The sequence below is a fragment of the Rana temporaria genome, chromosome 10, assembly GCF_905171775.1.
Source record: "Rana temporaria chromosome 10, aRanTem1.1, whole genome shotgun sequence".
Taxonomy (NCBI): Eukaryota; Metazoa; Chordata; class Amphibia; order Anura; family Ranidae; genus Rana; species Rana temporaria.
Window position 1 is genome coordinate 132,512,514 of NC_053498.1, and position 22,246 is coordinate 132,534,759.

The following is a 22,246-nucleotide window of genomic DNA, read 5'->3' on the forward strand; positions in this document are numbered from 1 at the left end:
CATTTGGATGTTCCAAGCGGAATATAAAATTTGGTGTTATTGTTGGCAGTTCAGATTTATAACCAGCAAGACCACTCTGGTGCCACATCCGTATTGTATACCAAACCAAAAACAAAGGAAAATCATGTGGACCATTGGTTCTGATTAAATGTTTATATTTGTACGTTTCCAAAAAGTTAGAATGGGTCTAGGTGTCATGTGGCATTGTGAGAACCAACCTCTCCTTCACTGAAGAGTGTCCGGTGGATACTGGAAGGCAGGGGAGGGCTGGCAGCCTTAGGCCTGGGGGGCAAGTACAGTCAAGTGGCCCATAGAGCATGGAAAAGTGATGGATCGAGGAAAACAGTCTAAGATTTTTCATAATCACAAGAGTCCGCACAGAGGCCCCCCTTACATCAGAGTCCACACAGAGGCCCCCCTTACATCAGAGTCCGCACAGAGGACCCCCTTACATCAGAATTCGCATAGAGGACCCCCTTACATCAGAGTCCGCACAGAGGACCCCCTTACATCACAGTCCGCACGGAGGCTCCCCTTACATCATAATCCGCACAGAGGCCCCCCTTACATCAGAGTCCGCACAGAGGCACCCCTTACATCAGAGTCCGCACAGAGGCCCCCCTTACATCAGAGTCTGCACACAGAGGACCTCCTTACATCAGAGTCCGCACAGAGGCTCCCCTTACATCATAATCCACACAGAGGCCCCCCTTACATCAGAGTTCGCACAGAGGCACCCCTTACATCAGAGTCCGCACAGAGCCTCCCCTTACATCAGAGTCCGCACAGAGCCTCCCCTTACATCAGAGTCCGCACAGGGGCCCCCCTTACATCAGAGTGCACACAGAGCCTCCCCTTACATCAGAGTCCGCACAGACCCCATATACATCAGAGTCCGCACAGACCCCATCTGATGTAAGGGGTGTTCTGGAAAACTTGATTTAAGGGTGCATGCTGTGGACTATTGTGTAAAGAGGGTCTCTGCTCACCAAAGCCTTTCCCCCTCCCCTTTAACAAAGTCCACAAAGCACCCCTTTTTATACACTGGGAGGCAGGAGAGACTAGAGAGGGTGAGTTTACCAGGATGGAGGCTGAGGCGCAGGTAGGCTGTCTGATGCTTTTTTGGGTTCAAACTTCCTGTCCAGTGCCCACACATGCCCGGGGAGTGTGGGCGGGACAGAGCTCAGCTCTGCAGCCATCTACCTCGGAGCTGACACAGGAACGGCTGGCACGGCTGCACACTGGGAGGTGAGCAGCGGCCGTGACCTGTGGCTGTGCATAGTGTCACCAGCCGGGGGGGAGATTTCCACCCTGCCCCCCCTGCCAGCCCTCCCCTGCTGGAAGGAGTCATCCAGTGGTCCTGCTGCATTGTGAGTACTGTCCTGAACTCTGGGTTCTTGTGATTATGTGCTGTGAAGGAGCCAGTAATATTTCCTGATAAGGACAGTTTCTAAAAAGGGATTCAGTTCTGCCACCTGCATTAGTTTTCTGTATAAGAGACTGTTCAGGTAGAGTTAAAGGAGTTGTAAAGGCAGAAGTATTTTTTATCGTAATGCGTTCTTTACATTAAGAAAAAAAAACTTCTGTGTGCAGCAGCCCCCCCTCCTTGCCCCCCCCAATACTTACCTGAGCCCATCTCGATCCAGCAATGTCCACAAAATGTCTCTGCCATGCGAGACTCTCCTACCTGATTGGCTGAGACACAGCAGCAGCACCATTGGCTCCCGCTGCTGTCAATCAAAGTCAGTCAGCCAATCAGGAGAAAGAAGAGCCAAAGCTCTGTTTCTGAATGGACACAAGGAGCTGTGACTCAGCTCGAGTGCCCCCATAGCAAGCTGCTTGCTGTGGGGGGGGGACTCGACAGGAGGGAGGGGCCAGGAGCATAGAAAAGGGGCCAGAGAAAAGGAGGATCGGGGCTTCTCTGTGCAAATCCACTACAGCAGAGCAGGTAAGTATAACGTTTGTTATTTTTATAGAAAATAAACAAGACTTTACAATCACTTTAACAATAGTGAAGTGTCCGCCTGTAAATATTCAGTGACCCTGGAGTACTCATGGGCGGCTGGTGTTTTTTTTTGTGGGGGGGGGCAGCAAACAATCCACTATACACTATCGTGTCCAGTCAGTTGAGCCTAAACAGGGTTTTTATTATGAATTTTTGATGATATGATACTGAGAGCTCCCACTTCATTCCTTTTCCCCTCCCCTTTTTGTAGCTTCAAGCATATAGGGGTTTATTTATATATTTATCCATAACTGCCATTAGCAGGGATTTGCAGCCTTGAAGGATCCTTATTTTTAGTTATCACTGTTCTTTCCAACACCCCTTCTCAATAGCATGTGCTTTGTCAAATTTCATTCAACTTCTTCTAGATATAATTATGACGTTCCTTCAACAAAGGCTCGGTGAGTGCATCAGCAGTCATCTCCTCTGACGGGCAGTATTGAATGTCAATAACACCTTGCACCTTGCTCTTGAATTGATTATCTCTCGGTGGGTGATACTTGATGTCGATGTGTTTGGTCCAAGGATTGACCCTTTCTGATTGCGTAAGCTATATACACCCCTGGTTGTCTTCAAAAATGGTAATTGGTTTTGACATGTCTATCCCAATGTCCACAAAAAGTTGACAAATCCATATCGATTCTTGACAAGCGTGTGCTGCTGCAATGTACTCTGCTTGAAGATAGAGCGACAGAGGAGCGTTGCGCTCCCGGCTCTGTCCCGCCCACTCCCCTGGCTACAGAGACAGAGCAGCCTATGCGGTCTCCGCAGCCGTACTCCATTTGGCCACTCGGGCTGCTCTGTCTTCTATCTGTGGCCAGGGGAGGGGGCGGGAGATCGCTCGGAGCTCGTGGGTGTCCAGGAGCCCAGAGCCAAATGCGGGAGACTCCCGCGACTCGCAGGGGACTTGGGATGTCTGCTGTGTAATGATGCACCCCCAGGGAGTGCCCTGAATGACCAAAGTGACAGATTCTCACCTTTGAGAATCTGACCCATGAAGAACCTTCATCTCAGGTATTGTCGCAGGTCACAATCAAACACAATCAAAAACCTACCCCAAAAATACATAATCTGAGACTACGTGGCTATGCTAATCAGTGGCGGCTGGTGCTCAAAATTTTTGGGGGGCGCAAACAAACTGAAAAAAAAAAACATCAGTTGGCGCCACTGTGCCCATTAAACACAGCCACTGTGCCCATCAAACGCTGCCAGTTTGCCCCCTCAAATACAGCCAGTTCCCCCCCAAATGCAGTCAGTTGCCCCTCAAATGCAACCAGTTCCCCCTCAAATGCAACCAGTTCCCCCTCAAATGCAGCCAGTTTCCCCTCAAATGCAGCCAGTTCCCCCTCAAATGCTGCCAGTTCCCCCTCAAATGCCGCCAGTTCCCCCTCAAATGCCGCCAGTTCCCCCTCAAATGCAGACAGTTTGTCCGCAAATGCAGCCAGTTTGTCCGCAAATGCAGCCAGTTTGTCCCCAAATGCAGCCAGTTTGTCCCCAAATGCAGCCAATTTATCCCCAAATACTGTGCAGCCAGTTTCCTCTCAAATGCAGCCAGTGTGTCCCCAAATGCAGACAGTTTGTCCCCAAATGCAGCCAATTTATCCCCAAATACTGTACAGCCAGTTTCCTCTCAAATGCAGCCAGTTTGTCCCCAAATGCAGACAGTTTGTCCCCAAATGCAGCCAATTTATCCCCAAATACTGTGCAGCCAGTTTCCTCTCAAATGCAGCCAGTGTGTCCCCAAATGCAGACAGTTTGTCCCCAAATGCAGCCAATTTATCCCCAAATGCAGCCAGTTTCCTCTCAAATACAGACAGTTTGTCCCCAAATGCAGCCAGTTTGTTCCCAAATGCAGCCAGTTTGTCCCCAAATGCAGACAGTTTGTTCCCAAATGCAGACAGTTTGTCCCAAAATGCAGACAGTTTGTCCCCAAAAGCAGCCAGTTTGTCCCCAAATACAGACAGTTTGTCCCAAAATGCAGCCAGTTTGTCCCCAAATGCAGCCAATTTATCCCCAAATGCAGCCAGTTTCCTCTCAAATGCAGCCAGTTTGTCCCCAAATGCAGCCAGTTTGTCCCCAAATGCAGCCAGTTTGTTCCCAAATGCAGCCAGTTTGTCCTTAAATGCAGCCAGTTCCCCCCAGCCTGGTACTTACCTTCCTCGGGTCAGCACCGTCCTCCTCCACGCTCCCTCCGCTCCTCTTCAGCCAATCAGGTGACCGGTAACCAGACCCGATGCACCTGATTGGCTGAGAGGCGGGTCAGTGTTAGGGAAGCGATTCTCTAACACAGCATGGTGTAAACAGGGAACGCACAGCCTGTGCGCCCTCTGTTTAACCATTTGGAAGCTGATTAGACCCAACACTGTTATTCAGATGGCCAGCACTCAACAGGGGGCCGGACACCTGTATAGATACATGCATGAATATATCTATTGCTGAGTGACGGCTGCAGGAGAGAGGGGGTGGCGCTCCTGCGCACACTATGGACGCACCACCACTGATGCTAATCGTCATACTGTGCGTAGTTCTCCTTTAATTAGGTTGGAGGCATTTTCTCAAACCAGCTGTAGTCAGAGATAAAGAAAAATCTCTGCATTATTGCCTTTAACCCTCCTAAAGACTATATATTTATTTTTCCACTTTTCTGTATATGTCAGCAGTCGATCGTTGTATTTTTACTGAAGAGATCCCATAGAGAGGATAAATCAGTGTGACAGTTTGCTTAGAAAAGAAAATATATAGAGCCATTATGTCCAAATGGTGTTCCATCTCCCTGCCCTGTTCTTGTATTTCTACGCAGAGATCCTAAAGCTTAACATATGTTTCCAGTGGCAGATGTTACTGTTGTGCTGTACAGCCACACGTGTGTCTTGTGTGCATACGGAATCTGTCTGCAGTGACTTCCAGGTCAAGCATGCTCACTTGACTAGTCAAAACAAACTCTTTTGTCATCTGCAGCCCCCACAGTGTCAGTGGAAGTTCTTTGCGTTATCTTGACACTCTGCATGGCCCAACTCGCCAATTTCCAAGACGGAGAGACCGCAAGGAAGGGACATGACTTTATCCAGAAGACAACAAGCAACTCTGAAAAATGAGGAAGATTAGTTACAAAAATTGCAGATGCTATCCGTAGGGACAGATTTCTGCAAAGCCTACGTAGGCCGAAGCAGAGCCAGCACCAAACCATCCAATTTTCCTTTGTAAAATGTAAAAGCTTCCAGGTTGCTGCCTTGCTTGTTAGTGGCCAGGCCCTCAATTTTGCTGCTCCTGCATAGTGTGTGCGTTTTTGCTGGTGGAATAGTTAGCTGTATACTTAGTCAACCAATTTCTAGTCCTGGAAACAAATTGCTAGCACACCTCCCAACAGGGCTGGACTGGGACAAAAATTTGGCCCTGGACTTCATCCAGACAGGCCCACTTTGACAGGTCTCTCCCATGGCGGCCGGACAACTTCCGCCCCCCTCCGGCCACCCAAGACCCCTCTCCCCCTTCACTAGCCGTTCTACTTTATTAGAGTAGAACGGCTGGTACTGGTACTCTTATAGCAGGGGTCAAGTCCTGGGGAAAAAAGTGTGGGAACTCCCACCCAAGATCCACTCCCCCACCAAAAAATAAAAAAATGACACGCTCATATGCATAATTACTAAACCGCATGTTTGTTTTTTCGATCCACTGTACCTTAGTAATCCTTTATGTTACTGGCCGCTTCCTGTATATGGATTCATCGGGTAGTGTGCGGGTATTCCGTCACTTCCTCGATGCCGCAATGTCTCCTGGGAGCTTTTGTCATTGTTCCCAGGAGACATTGCGGAGGTCTGCCGCAAGTTATCGCGGGAACCTTAAGCAAGTTCTTTCTAAATCCCGCGATAACTCGCGGCAGACCTCCGCAATGTCTCCTGGGAACAATGACAAAAGCTCCCAGGAGACATTGCGGCATCGAGGAAGTGACGGAATACCCGCACAGTACCCGATGAATCCATATACAGGAAGCGGCCAGTAACATAAAGGGTTACTAAGGTTCGCCTGCCCCTGACAGTGACTCGAGCTGGGCATCGCCGCTTAGTGAAGGATTGGCTCGGGCGGCTCGGCTGCTCTCGTCCTGCAAAGGGAACTGCGTTCCTGCTGTGAAAAAAGTGCAGGGACTCCGTTCCCACGCGTTCCCGCAGGGCTTGAGCCCTGTCTTATAGGCAGTACCAGTGGGGAAGCTAGACATTATTTAACCCGGGGCAAAGAATCAGTTCCGTGCCCCCCTTATGGGACAAGATTAGACAGAAGTGAGAAACTTCCAGGCCGTAGCTGTTGAGTCAGCTGTCTGTCCCCTCCCCCATGCTCCTCTGTCATCCCCCCTGCTTCTCTGTTCCCCCAGGTGAGTGCTGCGGGGAGGGAGAGGAGGTGAGAGCTGCGGGAAGGGAGAGACGCGGAGGGGGGCGGTGGTCCACTGTCACTGAAGCCAGCCCACTGACCCATCGGCCCACCGGGAAGCTCCCTGTAGTCCCAATGGCCAGTCCATCCCTGCCTCCCAACATTTTGAGATGGGAATGAGGGACATCTACTAGCAAATGTATGCAGGCATAGGACACACCTCCTGCCACACACCCTTAACCACTTAAGGACCCATTCACGCTGATATACGTTGGCAGAATGGCACAGCTGGGCACATCCACGTACATGTACGTGGCTCTTTAAGCCCAGCCGTGGGGTCGCGCGCGTGCAACCCGTGCCCACCAGGGATGTCAATCCCTGCCCACCGGGGATGCCAATCAGTGCCCAATACAGGGATGCCAATTAGTGCCCACCAGGGATGGTAATCAGTGCCCATCAGTAATGCCTGTCAGTGTCAGTGCCTCCTCACCAGTGCTGCCTATTAGTGCCCATCATTGCCCATTAGTGCCGCCTATCGGTGCCTATCATTGCCACCTATCGGTGCCACCTATCAGTGCCATCTATCAGTGCCCACCAGTGCTGCATATCAATGTTGCCTATCAGTGCTGCATATAGTGCCTCGTCATCAGTGCCCATCAGTGAAGGAGAAAAATTGCTTATTTACAAACTTTTATAACAGAAACAAAGAAAAAACAATTTCTTCAAAATTTTCTGTCTTTTTTTATTTTTATTTGTTTAGCAAAAAATAAAACCCCCAGTGGTGATTTAATACCACACAAAAGAAAGCTCTGACTCAAAAAAAATTGAAAAATATTGTTTGTGTACAGTATAGCACAGTGGTTCTTAACCTGGGTTTCGATCGAACCCCAGGGGTTCGGTGAGTGAGTCTCGGGGGTTCGGCGGAGGTCACACAGGGCCGCCGGTACAAGGCAGGGGCGGATGGGTGCCCTGGGCGATACCATTTCGTATAGGAGGGGGGGCGCAGCCGCAGGTGAAGTTCTGCCACGGCCGCGGCCGCCAGCGCGGCCAGCGGCACTGTACAAATTGTGTGCCGAGTGCACTCCTGCATCCGGGACTGTCACCTCCCGACTCCCTTTCCAGTCTGCTGCAGCCTGTTTACTCCCCCTATGAAGGAGTCTCTTGGTCCCTTACAGCGGCGTGACGTCACTCCACTCACGGCCGGAAGGGGGGGACTCGGATCGCTGCGCGGAGAGCTGTGTGTCGGCGCTGCCTGTGACGAGCTAGAGAGGCAAGGACTAGTCTCGAGGAGCATGCCTGACTAGTGGAATTTGAACCTAGCAGACAGTGTGCTAAAAAAGACTACCGAACTTGTTTAAAAGTAAGTAGAACCTGTTAAGAGCATATCATTAAATGGCTGGATTGGGGGGGGGAGGGGAGGAGGCTGACTGAGGCGAGGTGACCAGCACTTTATTAATATAAAATGGCAGATAGAAAAAATGTTTTTGTGTTATTTTAAATGAGCCTTCTCTGACCAGCAAAAATATATATATATATATATATATATATATATATTGCAGCCTCACTATGCCATTACAATGCAGCCTCTGTGCCATCAATTGTCGCCACTGTGCCCATCACACGCAGCCACTGTGCCCATCACATGCAGCCACTGTGCCCATCAAACGCAGCCACTGTGCCCATCAAACGCAGCCACTGTGCCCATCAAACGCAGCTACTGTGCTCATCACAGGCAGCCACTGTGCCCATCAAACGCAGCCACTGTGCCCATCAAACGCAGCTACTGTGTACATCACACGCAGCCACTGCGCCCATCAAACGCAGCCACTGTGCCCATCAAACGCAGCCACTGTGCCTATCAAACGCAGCTACTGTGCTCATCACATGCAGCCACTGTGCCCATCAAACGCAGCTACTGTGCCCATCAAACGCAGCCACTGTGCCCATCACACGCAGCCACTGTGCCCATCACACGCAGCCACTGTGCCCATCAAACGCAGCTACTGTGCTCATCACAGGCAGCCACTGTGCCCATCAAACGCAGCCACTGTGCCCATCAAACGCAGCTACTGTGTACATCACACGCAGCCACTGCGCCCATCAAACGCAGCCACTGTGCCTATCAAACGCAGCTACTGTGCTCATCACATGCAGCCACTGTGCCCATCAAACGCAGCTACTGTGCCCATCAAGCGCAGCCACTGTGCCCATCACACGCAGCCACTGTGCCCATCACACGCAGCCACTGTGCCCATCAAACGCAGCCACTGTGCCCATCAAACGCAGCCACTGTGCTCATCAAACGCAGCCACTGTGCCCATCAAACGCAGCTACTGTGCTCATCACACGCAGCCACTGTGCCCATCAAACGCAGCCACTGTGCCCATCAAACGCAGCTACTGTGCCCATCAAATGCAGCCACTGTGCACATCACACGAAAAAGCATATTGAATTTTTCCAATTAAGAAGGGTTCGGTGAATGCGCATATGAAACTGGTGGGGTTCAGTACCTCCAACAAGGTTAAGAACCACTGGTATAGCATGTTCGCGCAATTGTCATTCAAATTGAGACAGCGCTGAAAGCTGAAAATTGGCCCGGGCAAGAAGGGGGTGAAAGTGCCCGGTATTGAGGTGGCTAAAAAAAAAAAAACACAAACCTTTAATTATTACTTTAATGCTCCAAACGCAAAAAAAAGGTGAAAGCCGCTAAGCCTTTAGTACTACTTTAAGATTTCTAAGTAGATATCACGCGCCCTTAGTAAATGGAAAGATTTTTCGGAGTTGCCAAAACACTCGAAATAACTGAAACCCGGCCATGTTGGCGTTCATACATGACCTCTTATGCCAGTTTACATTGCTGAAAAGTTATTAAACGTTACTAATCCCGCAAAGCACCGGCGACACTCCTGTTTCCTTGGCTGTAAACTGGTAGCTAACATCATTACACGGGATAGGCTTAATTTGATAACTACAATCAGAAGGAAGCTTTTCACGGGCCCAGCTGTGTAAACCGGCGCAAGAGACAAGAAATAAAACAAGTATTTTATGTTTTGAGAGCTGTACTCCCAGTTTAAATATTTGAATGATATTATTGTACAAATACAGCCGGTGTTATTTCAGCTTCACGCTTGCGGATTTGTGAATACATGGGCAGTGCTTGGGTTTGATTATGTTTCTAAGTACAGAAAATAATTAGTCTTTAGTAAAATGTGTCTCAGCATAGTATCCAGATAATCTGCCGCAAGAGGGAACGCATGTACTCGGGAAAGAAAGAAGCAAATCAAAGCAAATATTTACCTACTTGAATATAAATCCAGCATACGGGATTTGGTACAACAGGAAATTGAAGTTTTGCTCTGAGTGTTCTCTGAAATAAAGATGCCCATTTCGGCACGGCTCCTGTGTGGCTTGTTTATCGTTAAAAGGGACGCGGCATTCAAGTATGGCAATTCTTACATTTAAAGGGTCGGTCCTTAACCATGATTGGAAAGGCTTGTTTTTATTTATTTTTTGTTTTAAATAACAAACATATCCTACTTACCTCCACTGTGCAGCTCGTTTTGCACAGAGTGGACCCGATCCTCGACTTGTGGGGTCCCCCGATGGCCCTCGCGGCTTTGCCCTGCATCAGATAACCCCCTAGGAGTGGTTACCTTGCAGGCGCACTCCCCGACTCCAGCATTTGCATCCATAGACACAGGGCTGGAGCAAGGATTGTTGACACCCTAGGCCAGTGATCTCCAAACTGCGGCCCTGGGGCCGGATGTGGCCCTTTGATTGCCTTTATCCGGCCCTTGGGGCACCATTCCCCCCACTGATATGAGAGACTTCACTGCCAACTGACACCAAGGATGGGGCACCATTTCTCCCACTCACCCCAACAATGGGGCAAGATTCCTTCTAATGATGCCATCAGGGGGGCACCATTCCTCCCACTAATACCAAATATGGAGATGTTTATGCCCACTGCTGCTGGCCACAGTCCGTGCCCCCCAACGTCTGAAGGACAAAAAACTGGCCCCTTGCTTGGAAAGTTTGGAGACCCCTGCCCTACGATAAACCTCATTTTGCCGCCCCTTTGGCTCCACCCCTGACTCCACCCCTGACTCCACCCCATTTGCCCTGCCCATATATACCCCACCTTTTTAATGAAGCACCCATCAAATGCAACCCACCAGTGCCCATCAAATGCAGCTTCACCAGCGCCCATGTAAGGAAAGGACGGAGTGTCAAGGAAATGTCCGTAGAAGAAGTACTGGCAATCTTGCCAGTAGAAGAAATGGCCATAGAGGAAGTACTGGCAATCTTGCCAGTAGAAGAAATGGGAGCCATAGGCTCATCATGTGACAGGAAGATCCTTCCTGCTGCCTATTTAAAGAGAGCTCTGATCATCAGGCGGTGCTGACTGGTCTTCAGCAGTTCCCTGATTTCCTGACGCCTGTATTATCTACCAGATTCCTGTTACCGACCCGGCTTCCTTGACTCTCCCTCTGGACCCTGATTCCTCCTGAATACCTGGCTTCTGATCCCGACTATCCATTTGACCTTGCTCCTGCTGATCCTTGTGTACTTCGCTGCCCGTCTGCTATCAAACCCGGCTATCCTCTGACCACTGCATTCCGGACGTTCCCGCTACTTGTTCAACTTGACTCTGCAAGTGGGTTGGAGTTCCTCTTAACTCCAGCTGTTCTCTTCACACCACCTTGCCCAGTGCCTGCTGCTCTACCAGTGTCTTCTGTCTTCACCTACCACCTGACAGCACTCCAAGCAACACTCACAGGCACTCGTGTTCCTCCTAACCTGAACCGCCATCTGTCCCATCCTCAGAGGGGTTCTGGGCTGGAGATACAAGGGAGGCCGACCTCGTCACATCAGACTCCTACCAGGTACGTGACAGCCCATCAAATGCAGCCTCACCAACGCCCATCAATACAGCCTACCGTGCCCGTCAAATTCAGCCTCACCAGCACCCATCAAATGCAGCCTCACCAGCGCCCATCAAATGCAGCCTCACCAGCGCCCATCAAATGCAGCCTCACCAAATCCCTAAAACCAGATACAAGTCCAAAGGAGAAAGGAGATTTGCTGTCCAAGGCCCTCGAATTTGGAACACTTTACCAACCTCCATTCGGTTGGAGGAGAACCACTTGGCCTTTAGAGGCCTAGAGGCGATTCAGTTCGCATGTGCAGTGCTATATACGTTTTTCACTCACTCATCAATGTAGCCTACCAGTGCCCATCAAATGCAGCCTCACCAGCGCCCAGCAAATGCAGCCTCACCAGCACCCATCAATGCAGCCTGACAAGCACCCATCAAATGCAGCCTCACTAGCGCCCATCAATGCAGCCTCACTGGCGCCCATCAAATGCAGCCTCACCAGCACCCATCAATGCAGCCTACCAGTGCCCATCTATGAATGTTTGCTTGCTTCTATTCAGTCACGTCATAGACACAGTCCTCCACCGCCGCTGCGCCTCTGACACTATGTGCAAACCGAACAGCAGCTGCCTGCTGATGCTGAGATTTAGTTGCTTGCTGCAGAGAGAAGAGAGTAGGAACACCAGTGCCCGGGTGCCCTAGGCAGCTGTGCGCCCTAGGCGGCTGCTTAGTTTGCCTAGTGGTAGCACCGGCCCTGCATAGACACGAATGCCGGACTCGGCCCCGGTCCCCAGCGCCCGTGTTATTGGATTTGATTGACAGCAGCGGGAGCCAATGGCTGCGTTTCTATCAATCTATCCAATCAAGAGCTGGGACCCTGTGCAGAAAGGGAGAGCGTGTCTCCGCCAAGTGAATTTCAGGGCTTAGGTAAGTAAAATGGGGGGGGCTGGGGGGCTGGTGACTGCCGGAAGTTTTTTCACCTTAATGCACAGGATGCATTAAGGTGAAAAAACATGAGGCTTTACAACCCCTTTAAGAACTGGAATGATTTGCCCCCTTAATGACCGGGCCATTTTTTGCGATGCGGCACTGCATCGCTTTAACTGACAATTGTCTGACAATTGAACTGACAATTGTCATGAGAAGTTGCACCCAAACAAAATGTATGTCCTTTTTTCCCCACCAATACAGATTTATTTTGGTGGTATTTGATCACCTCTGTGTTTTTTTTTTTTTGCACTATAAACAAAAAAAGACCACTAATTTTGAAAAAAAAAAAATATTTTTTACTTTTTGCTATAATAAATAGCTGCTGACTTTTAAATGGATGGAACTCAGCTTTAATAATGAGACAGTGGGGTTGATTTACTAAAGGCAAATGATGCAGTTGCTCCAGAGCTTAGTAAATGAGGTAAAGCTTTGCTTTGCTATGAATACCCAATCACATGCAAGGAAAATAAAAGCAACAGCATTTTTGCTTACACGTGATTGGATGATGGAAGTCAGCAGAGCTTCAGTGTCATGGACATGCAATAATGTCTGGCAGCTTACCTTCTCCTCCATGTGTCCATTAGAGGCCTGACTCTCTTTCTGAATGCCTTTTATCATCTCCTCCCTGTATGGCTCCACCCCAGGCCATCCCAGGAAGTCTATATTAAGTGTTGCACTGCTGGTCTGCTTTGCTGTTCAACTTTGTTTGTTAGCTTGTGTTCCTGTCTGCCGTGTGCTATGTTTACCTTTCTGTGTACCGATTTTGGCTCGTCTCTGACTACTCCTGTTTGCCTGTGACCCTGACCTTTGGCCTGTCCCTTGGTTACCCTTGTCTGCCTGTTGCCCCAACCTCGGCTTACCCATCACCATCCCTTGTGTCCTCAGTGGCTGCTTCCCCTCTCTCCCTACGGAGCATGACCTGGGGGACCCCAGGGGCCGCGACCTGGGTTCAGTTGCAGCGAAGGCCATTCTCACCACTAGAGGCTCTGGTGAACACCTGCTGGACCTTGGACTCCGCGCCCTGGTGTATCTTGGGTTCACGTTTCCTGTCCATCCACAGCAGTCTGCTATTGGGTTCACTACCTTGCGGTGCACCCCTGTCTCCATCGTCGGTGCATTTGTCACCTGGCCACAGGTGACCTGACATTCAGTTCATTTACGAAGCTCTGGAGCAATTGCTCTTCCAGAATGCAACTGCACTTTGCCTTTAGTAAATCAACCCCAGTGTTTAATGTAATAATCCCTAACACTGGGATATGAGCGCTTAGGCCTATAAAATTATTAATGTATCATAATTACACATTAAATCAATAAAAACAGTTAAAATGTATCAGTACTTCCGTTACTCGTTCTTTCCCTATTCGTTTCTCCCAAAACGACCTAACACACAGAGCATATACCCAACATGAAATCTCTCATCCAAATACGTGTAGAACCATATCAGACAGTCATAAATTGTCTAGGAAACGGGAAGAGACATATAACTTCCTGATTTATTCCTTACGGAAGGGTCCAGCTAATTTCTGCTGAAAACCCAACCATGCTGATCCATGGCTCCAGACAGACGTTCTGGTTTCTATGGCAATAAAGGGGGAGTTGTTCCTTTATCAAGTGTAGACTGAAATATTCTGGAACAAAGTTCTGTCCTAGAATTTCCCACCAGAAGCAATCTTGTCTGACTAACAATAAGGTCTTCTTCGAACTCTCCTGTAACAGAAGACAGAATTACAGAGAACAGACCTCCAGATTAAGGTCCTTCCTCAGGTTATTGCCCTCTCCTCTGATGGCCCAGTGACACTAATTTAAGGGACCCGGTCTCTAGACAAACAAAAATGTAACTACAGTAAAACCTTGGTTTGAGAATAACTTTAAGAGCGTTTTGGAAGACAAGCAAAATTTTAAAACAAATTTTGCCTTTGTATACAAGCAATGTCTTGATATAAGAGTAGCGTCATGTCACAACTGAGTATAAAAGAGAAGAGAGGAGCCTCTAAGTGTAGCAATATGGTTACATTTAATGAAGGTACAACATTTAGAAACTCACAAGGTTGATGATTAAAAGAGACACATCTAAGTATGCAGGAATCCGGGGTAAAACTGTCCACATAGACCGCCCTCCTCGCCACCATCGACGTCGCCCCCTTCTACGCTGCGCTCCACAAGCGGTTAAAATCACGCTTTTAGATCGCTCTACTGCAGGGTAGACTTTCTGGTCATGATTGCAGACTGAGGCCCCGTACACACGTCCGAGGAACTTGACGGGCAAAACACATCGTTTTGCTCGTCGAGTTCCTTGTGAAGCCGCCGAGGATCTCAGCAAGCCAAGTTTCCCCATTGACTAACAAGGAAATAGAGAACATGTTCTCTATTTGGCTCGACGAGTTCCTCGTCGGCTTCCTCGGCCAAAAGTGTACACACGACCGGGTTTCTCGGCAGAATACGGCTCCGATCGAGTTTCTGGCTAAATTCTGCCGAGAAACTCGGTCGTGTGTACGGGGCCTGACAGTGGTGAGAGCTGACTGTGCGGAGGACGGTCTATGTGGACAGCTTTACCCCGGATCTCTGCACACTTAGCTGTGCCTCTTTAATCATCAACAGGGCCGATCCGCCCTATAGGCTCACTATGCAAGTCGCTGTGGAGGGCCCCCCAAATTACTAGAGGCCCCGCCTGGTGAGAAGTAATTTTCGCCCCCTCACCCTGCTTCTCAACTCGCTGACTGCATGGGAGAAGAGGTAAGAAGCCAGGACTCCCCGCTTTTCACTTTAATGTAAGATGTAATTTCTGACAGCAGAACACCCCCTCCCCTCGCTTCTCAACTTTAATGTGACATGTCATTTTCGGCAGCCTCCCCGTTTCTCAACTTTAATGTGACATGTAATTTTGCTTAGGGCCCCAGGGAGGTCAGGATCGACACTGATCATCAATCATGTGAGTTTCTAAATGCCACAGGGATTGCAGATGAGGCTTCTTTCAGGCGCTTTACAGGTCCTTTTTTTAACGCTAAAGCACCTGAAAAATCCTGCAGTGTGAAAGGGGTCTTACTTCTGTTATTTCAGACATTTAGTTTGCTTTCTAAATACACTTATGTATCCTAATTATATCTATCCCACAGATGCAAGTACTTGCTGCTGAAGGCTAGGAATGGAAAATTAGTTTCATTAATGGAGGAGGGACGCACACCCAGAATGGTAGAAGACAAAGATGGCAACAACGTTCTAACTGTGGTGGTTCAGTAGAATAGCAGAGGAACACCCCTATAGCAGGACAGAGGACAGGAGTCAGTAGGGCAGGGTACAGGGGTCAGCAGAATGGAGGACTGGGGGTCAGTAGGGCAGGGTACAGGGGTCAGCAGGACAGAGGACAGGGGGTCAGTAGGGCAGGGTAGAGGGGTCAGCAGAACGGAAGACGGGTGGTCAATAGGGCAGGGTACAGGGGTCAGCATAATGGAGGACAGGGGATCAGTAGGGTAGGGTACAGGGGTCAGCAGGATGAAGACGGACTCAGTAGGACAGGGTACAGAGGTCAGAAGGACAGAGGACAGTAGTCAGTGGGGCGGGGTACAGGGGTCAGCAGGACAGAAGACGGAGTCAGTAGGGCATGGTATAGAGGTCAGCAGGGCAGAGGACAGGAGTCAGTAGGGAAGGGTACTGGGGTCAGCAGGATGAAAGATGGGGTGTCAGTAGGGCAGGATATATGGGTCAGCAGGAAGTTGCTCCAAGTCGCGCTGAAGTCGTCTTGCAAAGTTGCGCTGTAAGTCGGGTTGCCCCTGTGTGAACCGGCACTTACAGAGCTCACAAAGTACTCGGTACTCAGTACTTTCCCTTGCTATTATCCATATGTGTGCTGGCGGAGGCCGTCCACCCCTGGTGTCGAAGGTCTGCTATGTTTTGCAATGCAAGTGTCTCAAAGGGTTACTCATGGCCTTGAATTATTACAGATATAGGTATGCCTTGCTGTATCCAAACACTTGAAGGCTGCAGAGCCCAACAATTCTGAATGCCTAACACCTATGCTAACTAACCTGTGTAAGAAAGATGGATAAGGCCTACCAACTGCTATCCCCTTGCCCAATGAGACTGTGCCTTTACTAGCCACTGAGCCACAAATTAAACAGGGGAATTGCAGTTGCAAAGAGCAATTTACAATGTAAATTGGCAAAATTTAAAGTGCAGTATCCCACAACAGGCAATAAGGATGAGGCCCCATTTACATTTTTGAGTTGTGCGTTAATGCACGTTAAGTCACACATTAATGTGTGTTACGTTGAGGAAACCTATCAGGCAATCAAAACACCAAGGTGCTCCTAAAAATTGGACGAGTCACAAAATTCAACACACTATAGAGCATTGTGGCACACTGTGCATTAGAGTGCAATTAAAAAATGCATATAATGTGCAATGCGGTGTATTGTGTTAGACATTTTGTGACAGGTACGATTTTTGGAACCCTGTGGTGTGTATGCATCCCAATAGATTTCAATGGGCTTCCCTAATACAACGCACACTAACCCACAACAGAAATATAAATAGGCCCTGTAACAGGATGACCCGTGACACCCAGAGACTTTTGAGGGATGGGGGGTACTCCTGTGCCAGCAGCCCTAAGAACTCTTGGGTCTAAGTTCACCCTGTGCCCCTTTTGGGCATAGGGTGGCTAATCATAATTCATGTATTACATGAGATGGGACATTAATAATAAATCATGTTTGCAGGATGTCTTGAGATATCACAAGTTGTTGGCTTATTCAATGTGGGGACACATTCTTTTGAAAGGTGTTAATTGCATAGACTCCTAAGATATTCCATTAACCATTGTGTAAGGCTGTAGAGGTGTTAATTCAGGTCTGCTTCCAGACCTCTAATTATGTATGCTAAATACTGTTTATGTGTGGAATGTACTTGTCGGAGACAGAACGTCTGTCTAGGGATGTGGATTGGGAAGAGATCATTGTGTGTGATGGTGTTTTGTTTGTTATGCTGTTAATGAAAGAATGTTTAGTAATTAGCTCAAAGAATGTGATTGAAGCCCCCACGGTGGGATGTGTGGGTGGGGAATTGATTGTTCCTTCAATGCCTTGTACTGTATATAAGCTGAGAAGAAACCATTAAAAGTCAGTTCATATTTTGACGCAGTAACAGAGCTTGTAAGTCTCGTTATTGAGGGAATTCTTATGGAATGGATCAGGTCCTGTTGGTTGGAGTGTCGATAAGCTGTCTTGGATGGGATGGAAGGTCGTAAACGTTGGTGACCGTTACAGGCCCCTAATCTTAATATTTATTAAATGGTAAAATATCCTCATATAATATGAAAAAAATGATCAAACCAAAAGTAACAATTACACTTTGTTGAAAACATCACAGAAATGTATGATTTTACAATAAATGTATAATTTTATTTTATAAATATTTTGCAAATCAGTTAAATATTAATTACTCATTCATTTTATTAAATGTTTAATTATTTGTTATTATTAGATATGTGGAATACTGTGGTATAGTAAGGTGGGAGCAAAAGATATATATATATAAATATAATTTTTTTTAACTTGTACAATGTTAAATAAATCGCTGTTATCTAAACAATTGATGCATTATTCTTGTCTAGTTCAGGCTGTTTTTTACAGAAAATTTATCATTTTATTTTCAAATATTTTGCAAATCATTTAAATATTTTTTTACTCACTATATTCATAATTAGGCAGATTCAGAGAGACTTACGGCGAGTAGATACGCCGTCGTAAGTCCGAATGTGCGCCGTCGTATCGTTAAGCGTATTCTGGAAACCAGATACGCCTGAATTTGGCCAAGATATGACCGACGTAAGTCTCCTACGCCGTCGTATCTTGGGTGCATATTTACGCTGGCCGCAAGAGGCGCTTCCGTTGATTTACGCGTCGAATATGTAAATGAGCTACATACGCCGATTTACGAACGTACGCTGTAATCTACGTCGTTTACGTAAGGAGTTTTTCCGGCGTAAAGTTAAACCACCAAAAAGCTGGTCTAAGTCGTTTAGGGTATGGACGTCGGAAGTGCCGTCGGATTTTACGTTGTTTACGTAAGTCGTACGTGAATGGGGCTGGGCGTAAGTGAGGTTTCACGTCGTACGCATTGTGACGTCGTATCGTAGGGAGTATTTGCGACATGATTCTGAGCATGCGTGCGCATGTGCCGTTCGTTCAGCCATGCATTCACACGGGGTCACAATTCATTTGAATACAACATGCCCACTGCCTTGCTACTTTGAATTACGCGGGCTTACGCCGGCCCATTTACGTTACGCCGGTGTACATATGGGAGCAAGTGCTTTGTGAATACAGTACTTGCCTCTCAATTTTACGTCGGCGTAGCACAAATGAGATGCGCTACGCGTAACTAAAGATGGGCCCGTCTCTCTGAATCTGGCTACATGCTTTTATTCAGTCATTCCGTTATATAGTATGCAGTGGTATAGTACAGTGTGGAAGCACTAGATGCTTTTTTTAGTTGTTAAATTAATCCTTAACTGCTTGCCGACCTTCCGCCGTCATTCCACGGCGGCAGGTTGGCTCTCCTGCACGAGAGCCCGTAGCTCTACGTCGGCTCTCTCGCAGGCCCCCGACTCCCATGCGCATGCCCGATGGGCGCGATCGCCGCCGGGCACACGCGATCGCTCGTTACAGAGCGGGGACCGGGAGCTGTGTGTGTAAACACAGGGGGGGAATGCTAATCCTCTGTTCATACAATGTATGAACAGAAGATCAGTGATTTCCCCTAGTGAGGCCACCCCCCCACAGTTAGAACACACCCAGGGACATACTTAACCCCTTCCCCGCCCCCTAGTGTTAACCCCTTCACTGCCAGTGGCATTTTTATAGTAATCCAATGCATTTTTATAGCACTGATCGCTATAAAAATGCCAATGGTCCCAAAAATGTGTCAAAAGTGTCCGAAGTGTCCGCCATAATGTCGCAGTACCGAAAAAAAACGCTGATCGCCGCCATTACTAGTAAAAAAAAAATATTAATAAAAATGCCATAAAAATACCCCCTATTTTGTAAACGCTATAACTTTTGCGCAAACCAATCAATAAACGCTTATTGCGATTTTTTTTTAACGAAAAATATGTAGAAGAATACGTATCGGCCTAAACTGAGGGAAAAAAAGTTTTTTTATATATTTTTGGGGGATATTTATTACAGCAAAAAGTAAAAAATATTCATTTTTTTCAAAATTGTCGTTCTATTTTTGTTTATAGCGCAAAAACGAAAAACCGCAGAGGTGATCAAATACCACCAAAAGAAAGCTCTATTTGTGGGAAAAAAAGGACGCCAATTTTGTTTGGGAGCCACGTCGCACGACCGCGCAATTGTCTGTTAAAGCGACGCAGTGCCGAATCGCAAAAAGTACTTTGACCAGCAATATGGTCCGGGGGTTAAGTGGTTAAATCGAGGGTGAAAAAATGAAGCAAAAAAAAGGAGCATTCTTGTAAAATTTTTGCTGTTATCTGGAAATTGATGTATTGTTCTTATCTAGTTCAGGCTTCTTTTTAAATGAGAACACCTATTTTTATGGTTAAGTGACTTTAATGGTACTGTGTGCTACATGATCCTGGTTAATGAGACGTGTATACTGCAGTCATGTGTAGGCTGGGAGTGGGAGGATGAGTATGGAGAAGCAGGCTCTGGTGTCAGGGGCTGATGAAGGTCACTTGTTTTAGGTGCTGTGCTCCTGGTGGTCTGGACAGAGTACATATTGAGTTACCTGTATATCCAACAACTAATGTAAAAGTGAGGCATTATGTCTACGCTAATGATCAGTAGACCAAAGGGATTCAGATCACAAATCCTTAGTAATATACAGACAATACAATGGAATGCAAAATTATAGAAGAAAGGTAAAAAATACAACGCAATCATGTAATAATTTATATATAATAATTAATAAATAACCAAGAAAAATTAGTTGGAAAGGCAAAAAGGTCCTTATTTTATAAGTTTAGGTATGGCACATTTTTACAAAGGTCTCCTGATACGCCGTCGTATCTCTGTGATCCGCCCGTCCTAACTATGCGGCTGATTCATAGGGCCAGATTCACGTAGCTCAGCGGATCTATAGATCCGCTCGATCTACGTGAATTAAGATCCGCTCCCGCAAGTTTAGGAGGCAAGTGGCTAATTCACAAACCACTTACCTCCAAACTTGCGACGGCGGATCTTAAATCCCCCAGCGGAATTCAAATTCCGCGGCTAGGGGAGTGTCATATTTAAATCAGGCGCGTTCCCGCGCCGATTTAAATGCGCAGGCGCCCTTTCCGCGAAATTTCCCGGCGTGCATTGCTCCCACTGACGTCGCTAGGACGTCAGTGGTTGCGACGCTTACGTAAACGACGTCCGTCCGTATTCGAGAACGACTTACGCAAACGACGTTAAAAAATTTAAATTCGACGCGGGAACGTCGGCTATACTTAACATTGGCTGCGCCTGATAAAAGAAAGGGTAAGTATACGACGGAAAACCGCTACGGAAACGACGTAAGAACACTGCGACGGGTCCGCGTACGTTCGTGAATTTGCGTATCTCGCTGATTTACATATTATTTATCGTAAATCAGCGGGAACGCCCCCGGCGCCATTTTTAAATTAAAAAAAAGATCCGACAGTGTAACACATTGTAACACTGTCAGATCTTAGCCCTATCTATGCGTATCTGATTCTATGAATCAGGCGCATAGATAGGACCAGTTTACGTCAGAGATACGATGGTGTATCTGGAGATACACCGTCGTATCTCTTTGTGAATCTGGCCCATAGAATCAGTTACGCATAGATCTCCCTAAGATCCGACAGGTGTAATTGACTTACACCGTCGGATCTTAGGATGCAATTCTAGGCCGGCCGCTAGGTGGCGAGGCCATTGCGGTCGGCGTAGAATATGCAAATGACTAGTTACGGCGATTCACGAATGTCCGCGATGCCCGTCGATCTAAATTTACGTTGTTCCCGTCGAGATACGCGTCGTAAAATTAGGGCTACCTCCTAGGTGTTCTAAGCAATGTTAAGTATGGCCGTCGTTCCCGCGTCGAAATTTTAAATTTCACGTCGTTTGCGTAAGTCGTCCGTGAATGGCGCTGGACGCCATTTACGTTAACGCCAAAACCAATGGCGTCCGTGCGACGTCATTTAGCGCAATGCACGTCGGGTAATTATCCTGACGGAGCATGCGCAGTACGCTCGGCGCGGGAACGCGCCTAATTGAAATGGTGCCCGCCCCATTTGAATTAAGCGGGCTTGCGCCGAGCGGATTTACGTTACACCGCCGCAAGTTTACAGGTAAGAGCTTTGTGAATCAGGCACTTACGCTGTAAACCTGCGGCGGTGTAACGTAAATGGGATACGTTACGCCACCGAGGAGTAACGTAATTGTACCTGAATCTGGCCCATAGGGCTTGTTGAGCTGACGAGGCTTATATGTATCTATGAAGCGGAAAGCTATGCCAGTGGTATTTTTACTACCAGCAGTGGGGCAGATCCACGTACCTGCGCGCAATAATACGACGGGCGCAGCGTATCTAAGATACACTACGCCGCCGTAACTTATTTTTTTCGAATCCTCAAAGAATTTGCGCCGTAAGTTTCGGCGGCGTAGTGTATCTTTGGCGGCGTAATGGCGCGCCATTCAAATCTCTGTGATGGGGGCGTGTTTTATGTAAATACGTTGTGACCCGACGTAAACTACGTTTTTTTTTAACTGCGAATGCGCCGTCCGTGGGGGTATCCCAGCGCGCATGCTCGAAATTAACCCGGAACAAGCCAATGCTTCCGCCGGTGACGTCATTCTACGCAAATCCCTATTCGCAAACGACTTACGCAAACGACGTAAAAAATTCTAATTTATACGCGGGAACGACGGCCATACTTAACATTGACTACGCCTCATAACAGTAGCTTTAACTATACGCCGGAAAAAAATGCGCCGGCCGGACGTACGTTCGCGGATCGCCGTTACTAGCTAATTTGCATACTCGACGCG